The sequence below is a fragment of the Anguilla rostrata genome, chromosome 6, assembly GCF_018555375.3.
Source record: "Anguilla rostrata isolate EN2019 chromosome 6, ASM1855537v3, whole genome shotgun sequence".
Lineage (NCBI taxonomy): Eukaryota > Metazoa > Chordata > Actinopteri > Anguilliformes > Anguillidae > Anguilla > Anguilla rostrata.
The window spans coordinates 11,832,068-11,844,726 of record NC_057938.1 but is presented as its reverse complement, the minus strand read 5'-3'; the positions used below and the strand labels follow the sequence as shown (position 1 = coordinate 11,844,726).

The window sequence follows — 12,659 nt, the reverse complement described above, 5'->3', positions numbered from 1 at the left end:
AAAGGCACAAAGGGCCCCCGCGGGGCCGCTGTGGGCACAGCTGCACAAACACGCGCCGCCGCGGCAGAGCAGGGAGCAGGGGACAGGTAGGGCCTCTGATCGAGCCCGCGCCGCACGCAGCGCGCTTACCGCCACACGCCACCAACACACGAAGCCCTCCGCTTTTCACTGCAGGGCCAATGGCAGGAAAGCACAGCAACACCCAGCAGAACAGCACACGTATATAAAAAACGCACATACGCCTTTACGCGCAAACCCGAACGCACCTGCCCTTGTCGTATTCCGCCAATCGCTGGCATTTCCTCGTGGTGCATAGCTAGGGGCCTCGGAGGGGTCGGAGGGGAAGGGTAGGGCGGGGCGGGGGGGTCACTGGAGCACGGCACACATACCTGCGATTACAGCCGCATTGTGCGCTGACTTTACCCGACCGGCCCCGGTTAATGATAAACCCGCATTTAGGAGCGGGAGCGCACGAGGGATGTTTGCCATGAGGGACGTGCTGAAGGGGAAGCCTTCCTGTGATCCCTGAAAGGGAGAAGCCCAGCTGAGCTGCTTGTGGAGCTGTGCATGCAGGACGGCTGTATCGCACAGCGGCACAAACAAGGGTTTAACGAATAGGCTGGATCCTGACTCGTGTGTGTGTGTGTGTGTGTGTGTGCGCATGTGTATGCGTGTGAGTGTGTGTGCACGTGCAAGATTAAGAAACAGACCAAGAGGAAGTGTGTGTGTATGTGTGTGCGTATGTTAGAGAGAGAGAGCCCAACTGAGAGCCAGAGAGAGAGAGTGAGAGAGGGAGAGAGAGACTGAGTGAGAGAGAGGGGGAGACAGCCAGACTGCATGTGTGTGTGTATGCGCATTTCTGAGGTGCTCAGGAATTCCTGTCACTCCTACAAGAACAACTGCTGTATTTACAGGACAAATATTTTCACAGCGCAAACAAAAGTCAGTGGAAACTCAGCATCCGTCTCCACGGGTCAGAGCACTGATAGCTGCACTGCTGACAGCCACCACCTCATACAGCAAATTTCAACATACGGCCACTAAACCTACAGAGGTGTTCATACTCGTTCTCATACTTTAAGCAGGAAATTGCATGAATAAAACAATTCGGCTTTTTTAAAAATCCTACATTGGCGACCATATTTTGATAAGAATCGGAAAACAATTCAACAATTTTTCAAAAATGACTTTAAAAGGACAGGAGTTGAGGCATGTGACCTTCCCCATCACGCTACCCTCCTGACCTGGATGTGGGGGCTTGAACAGATCGAGTAAGCGTGTTATCGTTCAGTCATGCAAGCCGGGCCTGAAACCAATCGGCAGCGATGGCGCACATAACCATCAGAGAGAAAAGCTGCCCTTCGAGCCTCAAATGCGTGTGCGTGACTTTCCACGGGTTGCCGTTCATCATGTGCAATTTTCAGCCCGTCTCCCGTGTAAACGGCTTTGAAACAGATGTTACGCGGTGGACCAGCACACGTGACCGGGGGGGGGATTTCCCACAATGCCCTGAAACAGCGGTGAGAGATCACTGGAGAGTGTCGTCCTGGAGGAACTCTGGGAACGCTACTATATTCCTGTTTCTCTGGAGAAATACCCAGAGAATACACCCTTCACCTCTACTCCAAAAAAGAGGCCACCTGGAGCAGCTCCATAGCAGTGAAGAGCAGGGCTTTCAGAGTGAGCAGCTCTACAGCGTTTAGGCAGGAGAGCAGCTCCACAGTGGTGAACGGCGCAGGCAGCGGGAATGGGCAGCTCCACAGTTGTCCACACTTGCGTGTTTTCCTAAGTCCACGTGGGTGGGCTTTTTCGTCAACACCTCGAAAGCCAGCTTCCAGTGAAATGCTAACGCGAATACAGGAAGTAGTCTCATTTTTTCCCCACTCGCGCTGAAGTGAGAAAAGAAAGCCATCTCAGAAAGACAGGCTGAATCCCTCCCATCTGGTTTCAGTGACTGCGTCGTGACACTACGGAGCTACGCCACTCGAGAACAGCGAACATCTGCATGCGATCGACGAATGCGAAAAAAAACCGCTCCGTACGAGAAGCGCCTGCCAAATGTCAGTAAGGTTTTCGACGGGCTGCTGCGGGTTCAGCCGAAAGGAGCGTTTTACTCCAGGAAGTGCTCGAGTTGCTTTCACCCCCACCCCCGCTCCTCCCCGGCGGGGTCCAAAGGAGACTTCCTCCGCCAACACCTCTCAGGTTTGGCGGAGGGGCCGGGGAGGGCCGGGGGGGGCCGGGGCCGGTGTGTAAACACCAGCACGTGCAGGCCGGAACACGCCTCGGATCGCTGGTTCTGAGAACGCTCTAGAGCCCCGGTGACCCAGCGTGATGGGGGGGGGGGGGGTTACCCTGGAGAAGCGTCAACAACCTGGACCCGTGGCCTCAGTGGGAGTGCCGCTGCAGGACAGCCGGAACTGAAGGGAGGTACTGACCCGGAGTCAGTCATTCAGAGGCCGTAACACTTTGAGCACAGCAACTGACCACGCTCGCACATCTCCTTCCATGCTAATGCTAGAGAGGGGCGCACAAAAATCTGACCACTGCAGACATATGACGCTCAAATGGCGCTTCGACACACTGCGCTGTGCACCGACATGTTTGATTCTAAATGAGAGTTAAGATGGATTACATTGTTTATTTCATATTGTTTGTTTACTCAGGGCATTACCGGATAATTTCAGACTCTAACAAGTGGATAGGGGTCAAATAAATGTGGACAAATTGGATCCGGCGACTGCTGTGTAAACGCAGCCAAGTGCACTGCGTACTCTAGTGGATATGAGGGTGGAGGAATTCCACTACATCTGTGCAGCAGAACAGCTCCCCCTCTTCACGTCAGGCCTGAAGCCTCCACACATTTCTCCGTTAAGACCCAAAGGGCCAGCTGTCAGGGCCATATTTACACCTGTGAGCCTTTTCGCGTTCTCCCCGGCGTGATAAGCCGGCCAAGCCTTCACAACAAGCTCATTAGAACGTTCAACAAAAAAAAGCCTTTTCTTTACAGGGAACGGAAAGCAACATCTCTTATGGCAGCCCCAGAGACCCCAACTGTAACCCACAAAATGTCCACACAGCGGTTTTTTCACAGATCAACTGCCCGCTACAACATGTAACGCGGCTCCCAAGAGCAATCTGGGGTTTCAGAACTAACCACAAACAGCCTGTTCTACCAGCAACTCTAGAGCCAATCTGTTAAAGAGCAGAGAAGGACTGGAGCTGTACGACAGAGTAAAGAGCGGTTTAGACAGGGATGAGTGCAGTAAGAGTGATTTACAGGGATGAGTGCAGTACTAAGAGTGATTTAGGGGGATGAGCCCAGTACTAAGAGTGATTTACAGGGATGAGTCCAGTACTAAGAGTGATTTAGAGGGATGAGTGCAGTACTAAGAGTGATTTAGGGGGATGAGTGCAGTACTAAGAGTGATTTAGGGGGATGAGTGCAGTACTAAGAGTGATTTAGAGGGATGAGTCCAGTACTAAGAGTGATTTAAGGGGATGAGTGCAGTACTATGAGTGATTTAGAGGGATGAGTGCAGTACTAAGAATGATTTAGAGGGATGAGTGCAGTACTAAGAGTGATTTACAGGGATGAGTGCAGTACTAAGAATGATTTAGAGGGATGAGCCCAGTACTAAGAGTGATTTACAGGGATGAGTGCAGTACTAAGAGTGATTTACAGGGATGAGTGCAGTACTAAGAATGATTTAGAGGGATGAGCCCAGTACTAAGAGTGATTTAGAGGGATGAGTGCAGTAAGAGTGATTTAGAGGGATGAGTGCAGTACTAAGAGTTATTTAGAGGGATGAGTGCAGTACTAAGAGTGATTTAGAGGGATGAGTGCAGTACTAAGAGTGATTTAGAGGGATGAGTGCAGTACTAAGAGTGATTTAGAGGGATGAGTGCAGTACTAAGAGTGATTTAGAGGGATGAGTGCAGTACTAAGAGTGATTTAGAGGGATGAGTGCAGTACTAAGAGTGATTTAGAGGGATGAGTGCAGTACTAAGAGTGATTAAGGGGGATGAGTGCAGTACTAAGAGTTATTTAGAGGGATGAGTGCAGTACTAAGAGTTATTTAGAGGGATGAGTGCAGTACTAAGAGTGATTAAGGGGGATGAGTGCAGTACTAAGAGTTATTTAGAGGGATGAGTGCAGTACTAAGAGTGATTTAGAGGGATGAGTGCAGTACTAAGAGTTATTTACAGGGATGAGTGCAGTACTAAGAGTTATTTAGAGGGATGAGTGCAGTACTAAGAGTGATTTACAGGGATGAGTGCAGTACTAAGAGTGATTTAGAGGGATGAGTGCAGTACTAAGAGTGATTTAGAGAGGCCTGCAGTAAGACACTCGTGATCCTGCAGCTTTGCTCTTCTCGCTGTAAGAGGCAGAGGAGAGGAAACAGCTGTGTTATAGCTCCTAGCCGAGCACGTCATAAATCAGGCTCAACTTGTGGAGGCCAGAGAGGAAGAGCCCCACCCTGCCAGAACTTCATCAGCGTTCCCGACTACTCTACCAGTACCAACAGTACACTACACAACTACTCACACTGTTCCTGAGACTGCGGTGAGTCTACACTTACTGAGGAACGCTACTACAGGAGTACTCAAACTGCTCCTGTGCATGTCTGAGATCCCATTGGGCCTCATTCACAAAACGTCTGTATGATCACATTTGATCGTAAACTGTGTACAAGAACGTTTCCATGAACAATTCGGCATTCATCATTTTTTTTGTATCTATCTGTTCATGGCCATTTCCTTGTGCTAATCACATGAACAGGACTGCACATAAAATTTACAAAAAAGCATTCATCATCTCGTACCCCTGAGATACGCAGAAAAGCAAAGGTCTGCACACGTGTCACGAATCCCATGTTGTTTTTTCGTAGGAACATTTTTAAGAACAAAAGTAAGAATAGTTTAAGAAAGGTTTTGTGACTGAGGCCCATTCTGTTCGTGACTGAGCTCCTCTCAGAAGCTCTTTATTCATTAGCACGGCCTCACAGCCCAACAGGCAGCGAGCAGAGCTGGACAGAGCCCAGCGCAGCTTCCGTTATTCATGTCAGCGATGCATTATTATGGTACATAAAGCCATACGCCGACACACAGAGCCATACGTCAGACCGGTCAATGGGGAAAACAGCGGCTCAAACGGCTCTGCCAGTTTCACTTGCGTCACTCGGAGGGGGGAAGAAAGGCCCTTTCACAAAGCGTCCTTTACTGCGCCACAGTCTCTCCGGCTGGGGAAACCACATGAAGCAAATCTGCTCTTCTGCTGGGAAACCGTCCCGCCGACCCGGCCGTGGAACCACCGCACCGTCCCGGCATCGGCGGCGCGGCGCGAGAGCGTCACACAGCCCTGGTCTCTCCGCGCTGTGAAACGGTCACACTCCCCCCCCCTCCCCCCCATCCCCCCGTCCCCTTCCTCTCTGGACTCCGGAACACAAGGGCCTTTGTTTTGGACAGAGCCTAAAGGCCGCATTCCTTGTCACGCCCACTCGACACCGCCCAGGGGGTTAGCGCGTTCGTCTGCGCGTCAGTCCGCGTGTTTCGCGCGAGTGAAGTGCCCGTGCTTCTTTGTGTGAGCATGCGCGGGGTCCAGGTGCAGGGTCACTTGGACACGTTGGTGCACTTGGACACGCATTAATGTATTCGCATTTATTGCATTATGGGTGCGTGTATTGATGAGCGTGAGCAAACGATGAGGATGTCCGCCTGTGAGTGGTGTTAGCATGTACAGTATTTGTTAGCATAGGTTATGGGGTATTAGTATGCATTTATGCGAGAAGAGCATTAGCCTGTCTGTGGTGTTTGCATGCATGTGCTACCATGTGTGTTAGCATAGGCTATGGGGTATTAGTATGTGTGAACAAGAGGGCCGTTTGCGTGTGAGTGTGCGTGGGGTGCTAGTGCCTGACCCTGGAGGGAGGCCCCAGTCATAGTCACTGTCCAATTAAATTTCCTCCGATGACATCACCGCATTCTTCACATGACGGATGAACAATGACGGCTTTGACTTTTGATGTGTGGGCATGACCACTTTTCTGTGCACAGTTATGTCCATCTGCTTGGGAGAAATGCCAAACATCTGCTGAGCCCTTCCTCCCACAACAGGCAGTACCAACGTGTGCTACACTCCAGCCCCTGAAAATGAGCAGAACTAAGCACAACCAGACGAGGGCAAAACCAAAACCTAAATACACATCTACATCAACATTAATCTTTACACACAGGCCAGCCCCAATATTAGCCCCTGGAAATATTCAACCACACCGTCACTCCCTCAAAGTGATAAACATACCTACCTCCTCCTGGATTCCAAGTCAACCCAACCAACCAACTGCGTTTGATCCTTTCAGCATTTTCATACAGAGATGTTACCGCACCCCGTCTTCTTACTTTAGACCAGTCAAATTTGGATAGGTCCTGAAAACTAACGTACAGTTCAGCACAGTAAACCCATTCCATGCTTGTTTATTCAGGGTTATCGGCTGAAAGTGCCTGTGTGCTACAGTAATATATAGTCCACTTATTTCTGTGAGGGCAGGGTTCACGGCTTGCTGACGGTTTGCAAGCCGTTGACTGTGAGAGGTTCCAAGGTGGCCGCTGTTATGTTACAGCTGACTGGGTCAGCACATCTGTACTATAAGCACTGTTTATTTGTAATCAAATAAAAGACTGAAGTATTGCCAGACCTATTTGTGGACCTTAAAGCCAAAATAAACAGGCTGCCAGTATTTCGTAACGGCTGGCAACATAACATGGCACCCGCACAGCACGGTCTGGAACACCAGCACCCTTGAGAACATGCCACCGACTCCGCCAGCACATTGTGAATCGCTGCCTGGAGTCTCAGTCACCTTGTAGTGAGAGTGCGGCGAGTCTCAGTCAGCATGCTGTGAGTCTCTGTCAGTATGTATTCCTGGGTGTCGAGTCTCAACCAGGTTCGGGAGAATGTGCTTCAGCTTAACTGCATTAACAACACAGCCAAAAGCAACGCAGTGCATTTCTGACACTGCGTCTGTGGGCGATATTAATCAATACTGCGCGGTAGATAACTGAAACCTCTCAAAAGCAGAAGTTTCAGAAACTGCAAATGAGCTTAATATTGAACAACAGACACTCGTTAAAGATCAAATTACTTCCATTTCATTAAATGCGGACGTTATCAGACACTGATGTGCTTGACTGACTAACAGGACCTACATATGTACACAGAAGGGATGCACACTAAATTCCGGGCTATGTCTATGTAGGCCAATAAAAGATTAAAACTATCTGACTAACTAACTTGGCAGTGTTGGCTGGTGAACTAAGATTATGGCCAATATAAATAGGCGCAATGCATTTGATGCACCACTGATGCTGTAAATGAAGATGTCATGCTCAATAAGCAGTCTAATCACAGCCATCTAAACCCATTTCATTTAATATTCATGTTTCATTGACAGTTTCTACCAGCCAAACTCACAAGCAAAGCTGTACATGAGTCATCAGAAGCAGGCTTATTTGTAGGCTATAATTTACGAAAGCAGGGCATTGCGTGCATTGTGCTCGGCGTGCATCATATTCTGAAAGTATAATATAATAATAATAGTATAATATCAAAACATGTTCATTTCTGGGTAGATTCTCCCTGCCAGCATGGAACGGTAAAAAGAAGCTCAAATGAGTGTCGACCACATACTTCAGGCAGGCAGCAGAAAAGCCATGGAATGCACTTCGAAGGTTTAGTGTCAAACGCTTATTCAGAAACAAGCGTATCCATCATTCAGTTCCATGCAGCTTTCCCAGAGAAAACTTTTTTTTTTACAATAGTTTTGAGCTGGGGAATGTGAGGAATTTTCTGGAGCCCATCCTGTATGGGGCAGTACAGCCTGCCAGCAGTGAATGGAGTCCCTTTGACTGCGGGGCTAATCTCTGGGCAAACTGCCCCGACCGTTAATCTGGAATAAAGTGTTTCCGGCCCAGTACAGCCTGAGTGACAAACGTCAGCCAATTGCACTGCGACGCACGCTAGGCTACCGCCCACAACTGCCATTCAGAGACCGCTTTCAAAAGACGTTACTGTTACACACGTACACCTGAGACTCCGACAACAAGGTCTTTTTTTTTCTTGATATTGCCATTTGAAGCATATCGATACCGTTCAAAAAACACCAGATGGAGCTCTTTAAGGGCTCCCCGGTCTTCGGGTTATTCCTGAGCAATACGCGTACTAAAAGCGGCCCCTTTAGAGCTCAAGGGTTGTGTGCATATATGGGAAGTTCTCTTTCACGGCCCATGCTTAAAGCGCACTGATCAGATTTCAAAGGCGCAAATCTGACATGAAGAGCCAGTCATGCAGATGAGCTGAGGTGTTTTCCCAAGAGCCTCAGCAGATACACCACATGGGTCAATATCACCTAGAAACTAAAGACCATCTCAAACGATTATGTTGTTTAGCGGTCTTCTGACCTGTAATGCCACAGTACATAACCATGTAGACTTTTCTGAGGACGCGCACTCACTAACCGTAGGCATCCCACCAAACGCAAACCCCACCTAATACCACACAAATCCCGCCAAACATCAAATAAACCCACCAAACACTACGAAAAAATGCCCCAAAGCACATCTGCCACTAATTCCACCAAGCACACACATCCGACCAAACACGTCTCTACACACATTCTGCTAATCACACCGCTGTACAGAGAACCCAACCAAAGTACCTCTTCGCTAATGTCATTGGATGCAAGAAACAAAAGCCGCCTTTCCACCGCATGGTACCGGCTCAACTCGGCTCGACTCTGCACGACTCTACTCGCTTTTGGTATGCCAACATGGTCTTGGTATGCCAACATGACACTGTTGCCAACATGCCAACAGTGTCTTCTAATTTACTTTACAATGGAGAATCTGCTAACAGTGAATTAGGACAAGCTTTAGAAGGACATTCAAATCAGTGCCTCTAGTTGGACTGCAGTCTCTATTGATTCTATTGACTCCTGTTCCCATTTCATTCATTCAAATCATTTGTTACAGTTCACTCACAAATGACATTCATTTAAAATTTCTCTCAAAATTTCCTGTCCACTTTCACAAATTCCTAAACTACACCATTTCACACAAAGTTTAGGATTATCCATTTTCGCAATTCTGAACCTGAAACCTTAAACTAAACTTGTACTGTTCCCCTTTCACATTTACACATTGAATCCAGCCACATCAAACATACATTCCTGAGATAAATGTGCAGTTCAAAACAACTAGTCATAACACAAGGTTTTTCTCTTCAGCTGGAAAAAAACATGCTGGTAGAAGGCCAAATACAAACATATCCTTTGAAACATGATTAAGTTCTGAATTGCTTGGCTTTGAAATGAATACTAAATGCTACCACCTTAAATGCAGTCCCACACTGAAGCAACCCAGGCCATTTCCCAGCCTTGATCATAGAAGAATCAGTGGTCACGCCAGCCCATGCTGCGTCTTTAGAACACAGGGCTTTCAAATTCTTCATTTTACACCAATTCATTTGCGTTCGGATAACATAAAAAACCCTAGGAGAAATTTCCGTTTTAATTTACACATGTTGAGCAAGCTAGCTAGTGTGACATATTTATTTATTCAAATGAAGTGCTCACTCTCGCAATGCTGTTGATGGCTGTGTAAATATTATGATCAATAAATATAAATATGCCAGACAGTGAATAAGGACTGGCTCAAAGAAACAGGAAGTAATTATTTTGTTGTGGTTCAAGTCTGGGTCAACGCCCTTTGTAATCTTTTATAAAAAAATAAAAATAAATTAAAAAAAAAAACACAATATCTGCTCTTATAAAATGCAGTTTATTTTCCCCTGCATTTTGGCTCTTTTTTGTGAAAAAAAAAAAAACCCCATAGAATTCTGAATTAATGCAACCAATGAAAATAATCCAAGAGTAGCCCAAATGCACGCCAATCCCTCAGGTTGGCATAAACAGGCAAGACTCCCATGGAAGACTAGAGCAGACTGAACAAATTCCACAATACATAACAAGCATTTCAAATCACTTGCTACATAAGCATTTCATACCCGTATACTACATCACCAGAATTTCAACCATCCGCAATATGAGCATTCCATGTATTCTAAATATTTGAAATGCTCGTTATGACCTAGATGGTTGAATTCATGGCAGCATATACTGACAGTCAGCTAAGGTTCTCAAGAAAGTTCATTTCTGGCCTTTGAGAATTTAACATTGCATTACATTTTTTGGTGCACAAGAATTTGTTGCAGGCATTTGGAGCATCAACACAAATACTCTGACTTACACACATAAATACAAAGACATCCAGGCAGATGAATGACCTCAGAAATCCACAACATCAATAAGACAACGTAAAGTAACTTATTCTTTCCCTCCAACACAAGTCTCTCTGCTTCACAATTGCGATCCCCCCCCCCCTGCCCCGCCCCAGGTCAATGATCAATTTAATTTTCACCGTCAAGGAAGTGCAATGGCTACTGTTACCTCAGCTGCCAATATACAACATGTCATACTGCATCCATAAAATTCTGATTCAGTCAGTGTGCCACGATGCAATAGCAGAGATGGGATCACACTTTGATATGCCATTATTATGCCATCTTTCACAAATCCGTCATCCAGCCTGTACCCCCCCCACCCCCCACCCCCCACCCCCACCCCATTGACTGATGAAAAATCCAAGAGAGAAACCACAATGCCAAAGAGCAAGCCTGCTAGATCTGTGAGTGGGTACAGTGGACAGTGAGGGTCATATTCCCACATCATATCAGCCCTGAAAACATAGCAGTTTAAACCAAACAAAGTAACGGTTTCAGAAAAAGTTACAGTTTAGCTGGTGACGCCAATTTATACCTTAGGCAAAGACTATTTTTGCCAGCACTTGGCTCTTGGCGGGTGTTAAATTCAGGCCCCTACTTATACGTCAGACTTAAGAACAACCGTTGATTGAATACAGGCCATTGCTGAGAGAACAAACGTATGCTCTCTTTCAGGCCCTGGAGAGTCAGAAGTGAACTCTGCTGTTAAATAAAGAGATAAAGAAGCAGCCATTATCAGTGCCTGGTTAGAACACTGCGTGGGAAGAGGATATCACCACTGACCCTTTTTTTCTTTCTGTTTTTTACCAGAAACAACAGGCAGAAGAGCTGACTACAGAAGAGCACTACACTGACAACAGGTTCCCAACCGAGAGGAGTTACTCGTCTGGGTTCATGGGTCCCGTGCGTGAGTGTGCACCTGCAATTAATGCCAAAACAGGGATGACTGCAGATTAACTGCAGAGGAAACGCCTCATGCCAGCTTGATGATTTTAAAATGTTGATTCGTCCAAGGCTCCTGGCCTGTGGGTCACTTCCAGTACGCAGTGATCTGGAGCAAGTTCCGGAAGCTCCAGCTGAGGCCAGACTTTGGGAACATTTTGCTGGGTTAAGACAGCCAAGTGATTCACAGGAAAGAAAACCCACATCCCAGAGGGCTACCTCAATGACGAAGAAGTCACGCAGGCAGTTTAAAGTGGAGTGCAACCCTACAGCAGCTGCACAAACAGTCCCTGGGTGGGGGGAGGGGGCCAGTCCTGGAGAAGCCTATACCCCCATTCCCCATTCACAGGATGGGCCTCCATCTTACACCATCTCAATGTCCCCATCTATGACAATACCCATTGTGGGTGGTCAGGACACGCAAGTTCACAGTCCATAACAGCGACTTTAAATGCATACCATTGTATGTTCAGCATAGATATAATTACACAGAGTTAATTCATCCAGTCAAAAAAAAACATATCTTGTCATCTTTGTTCTTAGCTGTTGTGATTGACACCTTTCCAGCTGCATGCGATACGTGAAGATCAGAGACTGAGCCAAAGAGTCTGTGTGCATCCTATTTCACCCGCAATCTATAAACCTGTCCTCATGCGCAGTCTTCCCCATAATTAGCTGTTTACCGCTGAAGTCATATGTGCATGCGAGGCCCTTTGAAAGGGGCTCTTTTTACCCTATTTTTCACCGACCACGAGAGGATCTTTCCACACTTGCGAGACAAGTGTCTGCATGTCCCTGGCTGTGCACAGCACAGGAAATCCTGTCCAAAACAGGACTTCCACCGTGACCGACCTTGCTCCCTGCCTCTCACAGGGCCAACTGCTCAGCTGGTTCAGGGGAAAAAATAGATATTAATACAGACTAAAAGCAGGCTACCGATCCCCAGGGTCAGGCATGTCCTCTGCAATCACTCTGAAGGTCAGAATTTCCTCAGCCTGGGAAGCAAATTTAGTGTGTAACTTCAAATTTTGCCTTAACGGTGTCACAAACGCTAGCCTGGGACACAAACATGGGTGTATTTAGCGACACAAATCTATGCTGACATGACAAGTACATTTACATTTATTCCAATAGCCGCAGCCAAGACATTCCAAAGACGCCACGTGTCTTTGCATTTTCATAACTGGCTGGCTGACTGAACAGAGCTCCATGGGTAACGTTTAACCAAGTGAGATGCCTCTTCCGCTTAGAGGCCCAAACCCGCCCCTTACAGGCCCAAACCCGCCCATTACGGGCCCATACATGCCCATTACGGGCCCGTAGCTGCCCCTTACAGGCCCAAACCCGCCCCTTACAGGCCCAAACCCGCCCATTACGGGCC

General features: G+C 47.4%; 1 protein-coding gene across 1 annotated transcript in view; it reads right to left on the bottom strand.

Annotated features, from left to right (window-relative positions):
• Nucleotides 1-12,659, bottom strand: part of lamc1 (laminin, gamma 1) — a 64,656-nt gene that overhangs the window by 31,862 nt on the left and 20,135 nt on the right. The gene's annotated exons all lie outside the window — the stretch shown is intronic.